The sequence below is a fragment of the Bos indicus x Bos taurus genome, chromosome 3, assembly GCF_003369695.1.
Source record: "Bos indicus x Bos taurus breed Angus x Brahman F1 hybrid chromosome 3, Bos_hybrid_MaternalHap_v2.0, whole genome shotgun sequence".
Classification (NCBI taxonomy): Eukaryota; Metazoa; Chordata; class Mammalia; order Artiodactyla; family Bovidae; genus Bos; species Bos indicus x Bos taurus.
The window spans coordinates 97,734,220-97,749,764 of record NC_040078.1 but is presented as its reverse complement, the minus strand read 5'-3'; the positions used below and the strand labels follow the sequence as shown (position 1 = coordinate 97,749,764).

At 45.6% G+C, this 15,545-nt stretch overlaps 1 protein-coding gene and 1 long non-coding RNA gene across 4 annotated transcripts in view; one reads left to right on the top strand and one right to left on the bottom strand.

Moving 5' to 3' along the window:
• The window catches only part of AGBL4 (ATP/GTP binding protein like 4), a 1,469,133-nt gene that overhangs the window by 118,129 nt on the left and 1,335,459 nt on the right, over positions 1-15,545 (bottom strand). The gene's annotated exons all lie outside the window — the stretch shown is intronic.
• LOC113889914 overlaps positions 1-15,545 on the top strand; it is a 42,163-nt gene that overhangs the window by 21,230 nt on the left and 5,388 nt on the right. The gene's annotated exons all lie outside the window — the stretch shown is intronic.

Below are 15,545 nucleotides of genomic sequence, written 5' to 3'. Positions count from 1 at the left end.
TTTGTCATGGTTTTGTGCTACATGCTGTATGAGTGGTGTAAACTGATAGATTTGCAATCCATCAGGGGCTGGCATGGGCAGTGGACAGTGGTGGTCAGGGATGACCTCCTGGCTTTCTCCCCCAGTCTGGAAATCAGGCAGATCTGAGTTCATATCCTTGCTCTCTTCCCTCCTAATGTCATAGGCATCTGTCCATTTTCTTCTGTCAGTGCCAGCATCTGACCGTGACTAGATGGGGCAGAGTTGGGGAGAGTTCATTCCTCTACCGTTACAAGATGCTGAGACTGTGGTGGTGCCTTTTCTCTCACCACACAAGAGAGATGGGCCAGATGACCTGGCAGTCAGGGGAGCAGCGAGAAACCCAGACTTAGGCCACAGCTACTTCTGCTCAGGACTTAAACTTGGATCAGGTGATGCGAGGCTGGCAGCTGGGTCATACAGCACTGCTGTGGTGGAACAGAGGCAGATTGTTCCTGCCAACAGCCTTTTTTTCTGTCCTCCAGAGCTACTCTGTTGGTTGTTTTCCAAATCTGGACCTCCAGCTTCTGCTTCATTCTGTTAGCTCCTTCCTATAAATTTAATTTTTTTTAAGTGGAAGGGTCAGTCCCTATTTCTTTAACTGAAAACATCTCTAACTGTATGGCTCTGTGGGCAAATTTATGGAAAACTCCAGCAGGTCCTTTATATTGTCTGCTTCCCAGTGGCTGGTCACCAAGCAGGTGAAACCATTGATTTGGGTGTTGTTCCCAGAGTTTTTCCAGCCTTCACTGAGCACCTAAAAATTTGGAAGGGAACACTGTCATTGATAACAGGATTTAATCATAAACAACTGTATCCTTAGAGATGGTTAGCTTACTTATTTCTCCCTCTTCCAAATAAGAATGCCTTCAACAAAGTCTTGGCCAAGTCACTTGTTCCATGACACCGCCAGGCCCTGGTAGTCATCATCCTCCCAAACAGCTTATCCCATTCTTGGAAAGCTCTGTTAAGAAAATCTTTCCTGTCTTTAGCTGAAATTTGTCTTCCAGTGACTTTCTCCATCAGTCTCAGCCTTCCCCCACAGAATATCACAGAACAATGAGGTTATGTTGGGAAGACTAGACGCTTTGGAGGTCAATTAGGCTTAAGTTTTGGCGTACTCCTTAGCAGCTATGTGATCTTAAAATTTCTTTTTTAAAAACCTCTCTGGGTTTCTGTTTTATCATATGTAAAATGAAGATAACAACCTTGACCTGGACTGCACACATGAGCTAATGTCTACAAATGGCTCAGCAGAATCCTCAGACAGAATGAACCTTGAAGAAAGGGGAGCCAGTGATGACAGTGGTAACCGTGGTACATTGTTGAAATTGTCTGAGCCTAAATATCATCTCCTCCAGGAAGGCCTGCTGACTTGCTCTCTGCAAACACATGGTGGGTGTTTTTCCTTTGCTCCCGTGGCATCCATCGCCACCCCATCGGGGTGGCTACCACATAAGATATAGTCATTGTTAAATCTGTCTTCCCCACTGGACCATGAATTCCCAAGTGCAAGGATGATGCCTTGTTCATGTTTGTATTCCTGTGCCTGACAAAAAGCCTGGACTGCAGCAGACATTAAAGATGTAGTTGTTGAATGAACATTTCATTCTTTCTCAAGCATTTTCATATATCCTATATAGTTCTCAGAAACACCCAGCCACACAGGCAGATTGCATTTTTTTTCAAGTGAGAGCACTGAGGGCCAGAGAAAATAAGCCACTCTTCCAAGGTCAGCTAACCAGTACTGCACAGGGCCCACACTGGAATCCAGGAGGTGTCCTGGCCCTGGACTCCATGATCTTCATACCTGGTCATGCTGCTTCCCGAGAGCCTCTCTGATTCAAAAAGTGAGATTCAAAATGGAAGGAAAAGTGTCATTGCTGAGAGATCCTGAAAGATCCACTCCTTGATCCAACCTTCAGATGAAAGCAGAGTATGGCTGGGGATTCAAAGGCAACTCAATCCTCAAGAATCCTGGAGTGCTTTAGAAGCTAAAGCATTCATGGAACTCTTAAATCAGCAGTACCGGTTCGGGGTTCTTTTTGAGCTGATTTTTAAAGAAAGCTTCTATTGGCAACCAGTCTATCAGTAGAAAGACTGATATTTATTGAAGAAAACATCTTAGTAAAGTTGTAGGAGCTCTGCCTAGGGGCCAGGGGACAGGCCTCACCTCTAATGTCTATGTCATCTTAGGATGACATCTTAGTCCTCTCCCTCTCCTAGGCTTCATGCATTTTGTAGAATGAGGGGGCTACACTTCATGCATAAAGGACTCTTCCAGCTCTCTCATTAAATGATTCAAAGGCATCACTAACTGGGCTTTACCTCCAAAGCTAGGGAGTTGGAAGAAGCATACATTTTGAATAAGGTTAGGTTGAAATGGAGAAGGAAATGGCAACCCACTCCAGTGTTCTTGCCTGGAGAATCCCAGGGATGGGGGAGACTGGTGGGCTGCCGTCTCTGGGGTCACACAGAGTTGGACATGACTGAAGTGACGCAGCAGCAGCAGCAGGTTGAAATATAAAGAGAACAACATAGTCTAGGAAAGGGATTGATACAGTTTTTAAATAAAATGCCAAATAATAAAGAATTATCAATATCTTAACATTTAGAAAACTAAGATCATGGCATCTGGTCCCCTCACTTCCTGGGAAATAGATGGGGAAACAGTGGAAACAGTGACAGACTTTATTTTTTAGGGCTCCAAAATCACTGCAGATGGTGATTGCAGCCATAAAATTAAAAGATGCTTACTCCTTGGAAGGAAAGTTATGACCAAATTAGACAGCATATTAAAAAGCAGAGATATTACTTTGCCAACAAAGGTCCATCTAGTCAAGGCTAGGATTTTTATAGTTGTCATATATGGATGTGAGAGTTGGACTGTGAAGAAAGTTGAGCGCCGAAGAATTGATGCTTTTGAACTGTGGTGCTGGAGAAGACTCTTGAGAGTCCCTTGGACTGCAAGGAGATCCAACCAGTCCATCCTAAAGGAGATCAGTCCTGGGTGTTCATTGGAAGGACTGATGCTAAAGCTGAAACTCCAATACTTTGGCCACCTCATGCGAAGAGTTGACTCATTGGAAAAGACTGATGCTGGGAGGGATTGGGGGCAGGAGGAGAAGGGGACGACAGAGGATGAGATGGTTGGATGGCATCACTTACTTGATGCAAATGAGTTTGAGTGAACTCCGGGAGTTGGCGATGGACAGGGAGGCCTGGTGTACTGCAATTCACGGGGTCGCAAAGAGTCAGACACAACTGAGCGACTGAACTGAACTGAACTAACATTTATTGCATGAGTTTTCCAACATTTGAGATTTGCATCAGACCCAATCCTTACCTCTAGGAGTTCTCATGTTCCTCAGAGCTTTGAAGAGAAGATGGGAAGTTTGTCAAAGTCAAGACAAGAGAGAACATTCCAGAGTTGGTGGCATGTACAAAGTCAGGGAAATTCTATACATTCTTAACAGTGTTATGCTTGTGTCCTTCACTGGGTCACAGGCACTAGGAGGTCAGTGCTGGTGCAGGTTGTTTCTCATCAGTGGTTTCAGGACCCAAATCAACTGCCTAAATACAGGGGAATGAACAAGATGACCTCCAGATGCCTGGCCTTCACCCCTATGATCACCACTTTAGAGTCACTGTGTGTGAAAGCCAGGGTTTCTACTCTGAGCCTCTGTCTCCTTGGTCCTCTATTATTTTGTTACTTATTCTCAAGGTAAAATTTCTGAATGGGCTCAAAATCAGGACCCAAGTTCTGACACAAGTGGGGCTATTTATGGTACCAATGATATAGAATATTTGACATTAGGACCATTCTAAAAAATACAAATTTATGAAAGTCAAGTTTATAAATAACTGTGTAATATGTGGCTTCCCTGGTAACTCAGTTGGTAAAGAATCTACCCACAAGGCAGGAGACCCAGGTTGATTCCTGGGTTGGGAAGTCCCTTGGAGAAGGGATAGGCTACCCACTCTAGTATTCTTGGGCTTCCCTTGTGGCTCAGCTGGTAAAGAATCTGACTGCAATGTGGGAGACCTGGGTTCGATCCCTGGGTTGGGAAGATCCCCTGGAGAAGGGAAAGGCTACCCACTCTAGCATTCTGGCCTGGAGAATTCCATGGACTATTCATGTAATATGTAACATCTTTCTCTTGAGCAGGAAATACTCTTGAGTATCTTTCCTTTTTTCTTCCAAACTGTCAGCCTAGTGAGGGTGGGGACTATGTCTGTGTAATCTTGCCCACCTCCATTCCAACTTCGTATACTACAGACCCAAGTGCAGAGAAGGTTCAATATATCTATTGAATAAATGAGTAAATGAATAGATGAACAAATGCATGAACAAATACCCTGAAGGTTTGCAAACACGGTCCAGATAATTACTTGAAGACATATATTGAAAAGTATTTAAGCACTTGTTACATGCCAGATACTCTCACAATAACCCAGTGAGGTGGGTAGAATTTATCCCCATTTAAAAAATGAGAAATAAAATCCAAGAGAGATATGACCTTCAGAAGGTCATTTGACAACCAGTAAAATATAGAGCTGGGATTCAAACCCAGGTCTGACTGAACTCAGTGACCCTTGGCAATCCCTCCAGCCATCAAGGAGGTTATATGATCTATGAACGAGATGCTAGGCTACTCCCTTGTCTGCTCTTCCTGTATTGCTCTCCTCCTCCTCTGCCCAATGGGAGAGATACAATGGTTCTGGAGGACATTATTTAAATGGCAAATAAACACCTCCATCTTGTGAAGGACACCACACCTCATCCCTGTTGCAACAATAGCAGCTGAAACGAGAGCGATGATTTTAATTCCCCTCCTTATGATTTCCTTTTCATCTCCTCTAAAGGGTAGAGAGGAAGGCAGTTTGGTGGCTCCAGATCAACCTCACCCTGAGCATGTGGGGCTGTGTGATCCTGGAAGGGTGGCGTGGACAAGTGGAGATATATAGGGCATGCACACAATTGTCCCCCAAATGCAGCAGTTTTTCAGCATTATCAATGAGCTGAATTGGATTTAGCATATTTGCACCAAAAGCAAAATAAATATTGCTTTATTTAATGGCACTAAAAGGTTGAGATTCAATTGCCCTTGGCCCGAGGCAACTTCCAGCTCTATTGATTGGCCAGTGTCAGAATGCCAGGCAATCTATCATCAACAGCTGCTGCAAAATGCTTAGCAGGTGGGCTGGGCCCTGCTGCAGTGGAAACAGAGGGTAATGGGCAGTGCTCTTTGTCCCAAACACACACACAAGGGGCAATTATATCAACCCACTCCCCATCACCACCACTGAGATGTTTAAAGCATTTCCCTCATGTTCCTTCTTACATGATCACAACAGGGATGTGGCCCAGGCTGTGGAGGCAGAGAGGAGGATAGATAATCACGTAGGTTCCAACTCAGAAGAATTTGGGTTTGAGTCCCAGATCTACCACTGAGTTGTTTTATGATCTTGGACAAATTCATGTTTTGCTCAGAGATCTAAAAGCACTGGGAGGGCAGAGCTAAGTCAATTTCATTTGCCATTGAGTCTTCAGCGTTAGCCCAGTGTCAGGTACATAGCCAACTCACAGTAATGTGAAGAAATGGAAATAAACAGAAAGGTTAAGTAATTTGCCCTTAGCCGAGCAAGGAAAAGGGACAGAGACAGGACTTGAATCTGGTGTGCCCAGCTCTAAAGCCTATATTCTTAACCATCACTCTAGTCTCTTGTGGCAGCCCTGGGAGTCAGTTCAGTGCCTGACAGAGGGACTCATATGAGCTGAGGGGTGGAAGTACCCATCTGGGTGGGCACTTGCTCTGGCCAGGTGGGAGCAGAGTCGCAGCCCACCTTGACCCCTGGACCAGGAGCCTGTGTGCAGTGCACAAACTGCATGTTTGTGGGAGGAGGCCCTGGGTGTGCCCAAGGTTTGCAGCAGAGCCAGGATGAGCACTTGGGGTCTGACCTCTACGGGTCAGCAAGGTTTTGACCCTGTCGTGGTGGTCCTTCTGGCAAGGTGGTAGGATTGGGGAAGGGGGCACTGAGACCACACCTGGGAAAAGGGTCATCTCTAACCCTAGACTCTCTGGTGCCCCTTCTCCCAGAGCTTATTCCTAATGGACAAGGAGAAGTGTTGGAGCACCCTTTCCCTCCCTGTGGAGAGCATGTGCTCTGGGATTCAGCCCCCTCCTTCTAGGCTCCTGCTGGACTTGGGGGGATTTCCATACTGAAACTGAAAGCAATTCTGAGAGCCAGTCACCAATCAGAAGGGTCTAAGGTTTCATAAAACCCAATTTCCATATTTCAAAGACAGGAAAACTAATGCCAAGGTCACACAGCTATGTAAGGGTAGAGTTGAAAGTCAATTCCAGAACTGATGGATTATTTTTCTCTCTATAAAGAACACTGACAAAGAGTAGAGAACCATTTTAAAGGCTCAAGAGGGCACATTATCTAAAGACCCTTGAGGCTTGTTGTTTAGTCACTAAGTTGAGTCTGACTCTTTGTAACTCCATGGACTGTAGCCCACCAGCTCCTCTGTCCATAGGATTTTCCAGGCAAGAATACTGGAGTGGATTGCCATTTACTTCTTCAGGGGATCTTCCCAACCCAGGGACGAAATCCACATCTCCTGCATTGGCAGGCAGGTTCTTTACCACTGAGCCACCTGGGAAAAACCCCAGCCCTTGGGGCCAGGAATTAGCTATTTCCATTTCTTTACTGAAAAGAGGCAGAGGAAGAACTGGAGGGAAGAAAAGTCCTTTAGCTCTTCACAGATCTGGAAACTGCCAAGACCCTTGCCCACCTGGTCTGAGCCTGAGAAGTGCTTTGGTTGCAAATGTGGACTCCAGAGCCATGCTGCCTGAGTAAGATTCTGGTGTGGCCATGGATCAGCTGGTGGTTTAACCTCTCTGGGCCTCAGACTTGATCTGCAAAATATGGATTCTGCCTGCCTCAGAGGGTTGTTTAAAGGATTGAATGGGATCAGTCATGTAAACACTGGGCATACTGCCTTGTTTGAGATAAGTGCTACATACATGTTAGCTGGTCTTATGGTTTCATTCTTGGTGTGACACTCAGGATCCTCCACAAACCAGTCCCTACTTATTCTACCAGCTTCGTGCATCATGTCCCCCAGTCTCTATACACAGCCTTGCACATTATATGTCTTATGAGCTCGTTACAAAATGCACCCCCTTCTGCATGCTGGTGTAAAACCTCCAAGTAGCTAGGCTTGTCAGCTTCCACCTGCCCCCTTAGCCTTTGTTCAGTGTGTGAACCTACACTGTAGGTTCAAGGGACTCAGAGTCTTCTCCAGCACCACAGTTCAAAAGAAACAATTCCTTAGCACTCAGTCTTCTTTATGGTCCTACTCTCACATCCGTACATGACTACTGGAAAAAACCATAGCTTTGACTAGATAGACCTTTGTTGGCAAAGTGATATCTCTGCTTTTTAATATACTGTCTAGGTTTGTCATAACTTTACTTCCAAGAAGAAAGCATCTTTTAATTGTGGATGGTGGGGAAGTAGAATTTTGGGGTGAAGTATAAGAAGGCCAATTTTAGCCACAGATACAAGCTATGGCTTCCAAATCCTGCTTCTATCAATAATAAAGCTAACATTCTGACCTCTATCTTTCTGACCCCTGTATTTCCTCCTACATGGGTGGTAGTAGGCTGAGAGTGGGAGCAGAAGCATGATGAGTTATCACTCCTACATCTCCATGGGGGATAATCATTAAAAATTATTAGAATAGGGTCTGACAACTTGTAAAATTCCATTCATGATTATATTATTATAATCACTGTTGTTACTTAACAGTATTATTCTTTTGGTTGAGAATGTGTTGCCGATCTCTCTATCTGGCTAACACCCACTCATCCCTCAAGATCCATCTCACCAGCACCTGCTCCCTGAGGGTAAGCATGGGCCAAGCCCCCCGCAGGTCCCCAGTTGATGCTTGGGACAAAGTACTTGCTGAGTGAGCATTTGAGCATGGGGCAAGGGAGATAATCAGGGACAGGGAAGCCTGGCATGCTGCAATACAGGGGGTCACAAAGAGTCCACTGAGCCACTGAACATCAACAAGGGAGACAGTGGGAGGTGAGGCTGAGGAAGAGCTTCCTGAATGCTGTGCCCACCTTGAAGACAAGGCTGACGAGTATAGGTTCCTTCTGACGGTATATAGGGCGCCCCCAAAGGATTGTACATGGAACTGACGCTATTCCATCAGTGGTTTCGGAACTAAGACTGGGAGCCATGAAGTTCTTGATTCCATCACAATGTTTTGCTCCTCCGGACTCCCCAGCCCCTAATTCTGGGTAACTGTCCCACAGAGGCCTGTCTTCACTGTAGAATCAATTATTAAAATCAACTCACTATCAACTCTAACTTTGAAAGGCTACTTGAAGGGACAGAGATGGGGAGCAGTCTCCACAGACATCTAGCCATCTGGCCTTTTCTGCGGAACCTGGCTGGGAAGCTCATTTGAATAATTGGTTTTGGCGGTGTGTACTCATGGGTTAGACACCTGATTACGCTGCCAGCCCCGGTGTCCTTTCAGCCTCTGTGGAAACATCACTCCGGTTATATAAAAAGGGAGAGAGTCTCTGGGAGGTAAGGCTTGGTCTGGCCCCTGTGTCACTTGCGCTTCATCTTGAAAAACTACATGACTCACATACTGTGTGACCTTGAGCAAGTTACTTAGCCTCTCTGTGGCTTGGTTTCCTCTTTGCTCAAAGGAGCAGGGTGATTTCTGCCCAGTCTATGCTTTCTTGTAAGGTTCTCAGAGAAGGAAGGGTGGGAGGGTGGTTGGAGTGTGGGGCTTGTGACTTAGCAGGGATGCAAGTGGAAGGATTGAGGTTGACAAGAGGTCAATGTCAGATAGCGATAGGCAAGTAGGCTGTACCAGGAGAAGTATGTCCCCAGAACTAGGCTTGTGATGATTCCTTCCTTCTCCTGTGCCACTAGCTAGCTCTATGAACTTAAGGGAGTTACCTAATCTACCTATGCCTCAGTCTCATCTGTGAAATGAGAATAACAATAGGGTTGTTTTAAGAATTAAATAAAATAATACATGCAAAATACCTAGAATAAGGCCAGATCCAGGAGGTTCAATAGTCTATTTATCATCACCATTATCATGGTCATCAGCACCACCATCATCACCAACACTCATCATTATAACTTTTCCATCCTGGACACCATGTCTCAAATATAGACCATGACGAACATCTGGAGCATGTTCAGAAGACAGCAGGAAGGACGGGGAGAGGACTGGATTTCAGCTCACATGTGGAAAATCGTAAAGCTCTGGGGGTGTTCGGCCAGGAGAACAGGAGCTGACAGAGGTTGGAGTGAGTGAGGAGTTGGGGAGGTGTGGGGACACACAATCCTCAAACAGCTGAAACGCTACCACGTAGAAGATGGGTCGAACCTGACTAATCCTTCAGGGGCAGAAAGCAGAAATGATGGCTGACAGATTTAGTGTGGATATGCTGCTGCTGCTAAGTTACTTCAGTCGTGTCCGACTCTGTGCAACCCTAGACAGCAGCCCACCAGGCCCCACCGTCCCTGGGATTCTCCAGCAAGAACACTGGAGTGGGTTGCCATTTCCTTCTCCATTAGCGTGGATATAAACAGCCTCTAATAGTCACAGCTGGCATCAGTGTGGCGCTTCTTAAGGTTCCCCTGCCCTAGGTGGGGCCATGCACAAGCTATCTCTGAGGCCCCATCCCACTCCAAGGCTGACGAGGCTGAGAGAGGCAACAAGCTGGCGGGGGGTGGGGGGGGGCGGGCAGGTGGCCTGTGTGGGGAAGGAGGCATAGTGAGAAGGGGCTGGCAGATACCAGTTGGTGAGGCAACTTGCAGCGGATCTTTGTGCTCACTTCCAGTTGATGAAAAACACACAGTTTTATGCTTGTCGAAGAACAAATAGAATACTGACGCATATTTTTTACATAGCTAATTTTGTTTTCCATTCTATTTTGGACAGTTAAGAATGTTTCCTTCTTTGGCTATTGAGGTGAGTGGGGTTGGTCGGTTACAGCGTCTGTGCATGCATGTGTATGTGTCCCTATGTGTGTATCTATATGTGTGTTATGTTTGTGTTTGTAAGTGTGTGTATGTGTGTGCAGGAAATACCTCCCCTGGTGTTTTACCCTCTGCAATATGTAATGATGATTGCTGTAAAAATTTCTCCTTATATCCCTTCTATGTCTGGTGGACTGTATACATTCTTCAAAAACCTTCCCTCATCACCCATAGTCAGAAGGAATCACTCCCTGCGTTTACGATACAGTGTAGCCACGGATTTAATTTGTAGCAGGCTAGGCCTGGCCAGCTTGGATTCATAAACCTGATCTGACCCTTCCTGCTAGGGGACCCGGGGCAAGTTCTTTGGTATCTCTGGGCCTCAATTTGCTTCTCTAATTAAAAAGGGGCCATAATACTACCTCCACCTCAGGGTTGTTTTGAGTGTTAGCAGGGATGATATCTATAATGTGTGGTTAGTAGGCACTTAGACACTAGCTCTGATGATGTCCAGGCTTCCACAGCATGATACACACCCTTCTAGTACAAATACTGGGCCTCTTATTGCCAAAGGCTGCCTCTGATCTCCATCTGCTTCCCTAAGGCGCAGCACAGGGCTTGACACTCAGCAGGCCCTCGACAAACCTTAGTTAAATTGGATTTACTGCGCTGGAGCATTCTTTGCTATGTAAAGCTCACCAGGGCCAACAGACAGAATGTGTTGCAAGTCTGCGGGTTGTAGCAGCATCCGTTTCCACTGCGGGGTCTGCAGCGCCGTGCAATAAAGCTGAATCATTTCTGCACCACCCGTGGAGGTCTGTTCCTCTCCCCCATCTCCAGACTCTCAAGAAGCACTGAGGCTTCCCAAAGATGAGAAATTTCACAGCATCCTGATATCTTTTGGGTAACTGCGTATTTTATGATGACTAATAGGCAATTACTATGGTAATATTGCAATTCAGCATGTGTGAGGTTTGGGAAATGAGAAATTATGGGTAACTACGTTGGGCTCATTTCTATGGTAACAAAAAGTAATTGTCATTAAATATCAGTTATACGGAGGCTGTACCTGGTAATTATAGATTTTTATGCCCAGAAACATAAATAAAACCAATAAATTTATTCAAAGGTCTACGACTGTTTACTTATATGTGACTCTATGGAACACACAATGACAAGCACCTAATTAAGAAATGCAAACCTAATGCAGAGATTCGTATTGTCATGTAGAGATGGAGAGTCTGTTTCTCAGCTGCAAGGAAAACTGCACATCACCCGGGCCCAGTGGGGTACAGGTAGGGACGGAGGGTGTCTCCTCTGAAAAGCAAGTGATGGGGAGGAGGAGGTGGCGGAGAGAGAGAATAAGGCTCCACTGTGTGGGGATGGCCGACCCACTGCAGGACGGTGAGAGCCACCAACAACCGTGGACCTCCTCAGCCCGTCCCCCTGGACGCCAAAGGCCTGCCCACCTCTGCCTCGTAACTCTCATCTCTATAAGCATCTGAAGTTACAGTGTTTATCCCTCCATCCTTCCAGGCCTGAGATCCCCCCCTAAACCTCTCCAAAGATGCTCAAATTGCATTGATATGTTATACCACTATTTTTACATTGTGATAAAATGCACATAACATAAAATGTACCATTTTAATCATTTTTAAGTGTACAATTCAGTAGTATTAAGTATGTTTACAATGTTGTGCAACCATCACCACCAGCTATCTCCAAACCTTTTCCTCTCGTAAAACTGGAACTCTATACCCATTAAACGATAACTCTCCTCCCCCAGCTCCACCAGCCAGCCCTTGGAAATCACCATTCTACTTTCTGTCTCTATGATTTTGACTACTCTTAAGTACTTCATATTAGTGGAATCATAAAATATCTGTCTTTTTGTGTCTGGCTTATTTCGCTTAGCATAACATCCCCCAGGTTCATCTGTGCTGTAGCTGTACCATTCTTGACAGAGCCTATCTCCAGCGCCTCTGCTAAATGATGAGAAGTATCTGCACTTCATTTTCCTCTTCCAAGAAGGCAGAGGGGAACTGGAGCCAGGGAGAGACGGGTCTTGCCCCAGGATGAGAAGGCTCAGGAGAGTAGGGAAAGCTAGTCCGCTAGTTCTCTGCTTCTGCCTCCAGCTTGTAGGACACTGGCAGTGTCTGGCAGTGTAGGGAGCCCCAAACACACCAAGGGACCTTAAACACAGCTCTTCATCTCTGCAGACTTGGTTTCCCCTTTGCTCAAATGGATATAATAAAAACTGACTTTCCTTTCTCAAACAGCTGTGGTAATGATCCAAGGTGGTTTCTAAGTGTAATGCCCTGTACAAGAACTAAGTGTGGCTCTGAACCCAAAGCTCCCTAAATCATTAGAGCAGCTCATTATAGTGTTTATGTCACAACAGCATAAGGTCAAAACAACCAGGGTTAGGAGGCTGAGTTGCTGAAAATAAAGGGTTGGGAGCTGAGGGCATCTGGTGATGATAGCTCTACCTGTGAACACAGCTCCAGGCAAGAATACTGGAGCGGGTAGCCATTTCCTTCTCCAGGGGATCTTCCCAACCCAGAGATCAAATCCATATCTCCTGCACTGCAGGCAGATTTTTAAGTGTCTGAGGCATTAAGGAAGCCCCTGTGCCACTTCCTAGTTACTAAGCACTGCTCTGGAGTTTATTGACTCATTTGGATAATTATATATCAAAGGCTGGTTCTGTCCTGGGAACTGTGCCAGGCTTTGGGGATAAAGTCCTGATTTCAGGGAGCTTACAGTCTAGAGGTGGAGACAGTCATTCAATAGACAAGCACATGATTACAAACTGGGGCAAGGGCTCTGAAAGGATAGTTCAGAGTGCTCTTGAAAGAGGGTAATGGGAAACCTAATTTATATTGGAGAATCTAGGCAGGCCTTTCTGTGTGTGTGTGTGTGTGTGTGTGCATGTATTAGTCGCTCAGTCATGTCTGACTCTTTCTGACCCCATGGACTATAGCCTGCCAGGCTCCTCTGTCCATGGAATTCTCCAGGCAAGAATATTGGAGTGGGCTGCCATTCCCTTCTCCAGGGGATCTTTTTGACCCAGGGATTGAACTCATATCTGCCGCATTGCAGCCAGGTTCTTTATCTTCTGAGCCACTAGGGAAGCCTGGCCTTTCTGTGAAGTGGCATTAAATCTCAGACCTAAACTGAAGAAAATGGCCAGTTTTATTGGAGTGTAGTAAGTGAGATAGATACAGCAAAGACAGGGCTTCCCTGGTGACTCAGTGGTAAAGAATCCACCTGTCAATGCAGGAGACAGGGGTTCGATCTCTGGGTCAGGAAGATCCTCTGGAGAAGGAAATGGCAAACCACTCCAGTATTCTTGCCTGGGAAATCCCACAGACAGAGGAGCCTTGTGGGCTATAGTCCATGGGATTTCAAGAGAGTCAGACACAACTTAGGAGCTAAACAACAAAAGTGAGACAGATAGTATAGTTGGCCTGTGTTTTTATTAGACGCCATAATACGGTTGTTATCTCCTGTTACACCAGCTCCTATTATAGAGGGCTGCCAGAGAGTGTACGGTGGCTGCTATAACTCTGGTTGTCTCTGCTCCTCCCATAATCCAGAGTCTGGGAGAACACATAGGAGTCTAGTAAGTAAACACTGCTGCTCTTTTACACAAAGTACATCATCTATCATGGGACAGGTGTCATCATCAGCCATTAAATGCTAGAGTGCACCTTGTCTATTTTACTATAAATACCATGGTATTGGTACTTGTATTATTAAAATAGGGCTTTCTTGGTAGCTCAACTGGTAAAGAATATACCTGCAATATAGCAGAGCCTGGTTCAATCTCTGGGTTGGGAAGATGCCCTGGAGAAGGGAACGGCTACCCACTCCAGTATTCTGGCCTAGAGAAGTCCATGGATTGTATACTCCATGGCATCACAAAGAATCAGACAGCTTTGCATGGTCAAAGCTGGGAAATTGGACTCCTCTTTCTAGATTCGATTACATGGTTCTTTAGCATAGGAGAAGAAAAAGAGAAGGAAAAAGAGGAGGAGGGGTGGGGGCAGAAGAGGCACCTGGAGGGCATGGAGTAGATTTTTATTATTTGCAAGCATAGAAAGCCTCACAAAGATCCTTCTTCACAGAGTTGCTGCTAGCATTAAATGAGACAAGTGTGTGAGCGCCTGACATGGCACTGGGGGATGAGCAAGCAGAATTCTTGGACTGGCATTCTCCAGGTGTTTAATAATCCCAAACCCCCCTGGGGACAGGGTGGTGGTGGAGCAGGTGAGGGGTGGTGGGGAAAGGGATTTCTTTGGGAAACACTGAACACTATATTCCCCTCTTGGGATTCCTGTTTCCTAGCGTATTCAAAATGGAAAAATCTTAGTGTAGAAGAGAGTTTTTAACTTTGCCTAACTGTATGTTTCCCAAATTTACTTGAACTCTAAATCCATTCTCTCCCTATAATGCCTGGGCAAGTCCCACCAAACCATGGGACACTGTGCTGTGGCCTGTAGGGTAGCTCTGTGAGGGGCTGGCCTACAGAACCTCTAAGGTACCTTGAAACTCTCCATTTGTAGGCTTGATTATTATTTTTCACATCCCCCAAATATTTAATGGTGAATTTTCATGATCGATAGGCTTTTTATTGCTACTCAGAGCTGTTTTAGCAAGAGGATTAATGCCTGTGGTTATAGATTTTCTTCAACTCTTGTAATGAGAATCACATACTCTCATTGGGAGAAGGCTGAGATTTTGAACTTCAGTACAGAACCATTTCTGAGGGGTGGAATTCTTTTATCCTGAAAGGCCCAAATCACAAAACTTGGACAGCTTGGGGACATATAGGAAGCAGTTACCACCCCAGCACCACCCCCAATGGCTATCTGAAGCCCAGAAAGAGGAGGCATTTTGGCCAAGGTCAAAGACCTCTTTCCAACTGGTTATCCCTGGACAGCATATGATGACATAAATAAGTATGTGGAATGGACAGTACTGACCTCTCTCTGACCATGGCTGCTCTTGTAATTAACCAGAAATGTTAACATCAATCAAATGGTCTTTCCACCACCATTATCGCCAACATTGCATTCTGTCCAGGAAAGGTGGAAAGGCACTGCTCCCAGGCCTGCAGCAGCCATAAAATCTGCCAGTGCTAATGAACCATGACTTGAGCCAATTAAGAGGAAGCAAAACTGTCTTTAATTAAGGCATCATGCCTCCCGTGGGTTCTGTCTAACTCATACCCAGGGGTACTAGGAAGCCTCTGTGGACCCAACTGCCACACTCTGGGAAAGCATTAAACCAGCTCTGTTTCAAAAGGACCTGATGGGATGTCAGGAAATGTGGGTTCTGGTCTGAGCTCTGCCACTGACCTTGGGCAAGTCCCATTTGATCTCTGAACCTCCGTGCCTTCATCAGGAAAGTCATCTCTTTTTTTTTTTTTTTTGTATCCACCAAACTCTTTTTGAGTATCTACTACATGCTGACCCTTGATGATAGGCACT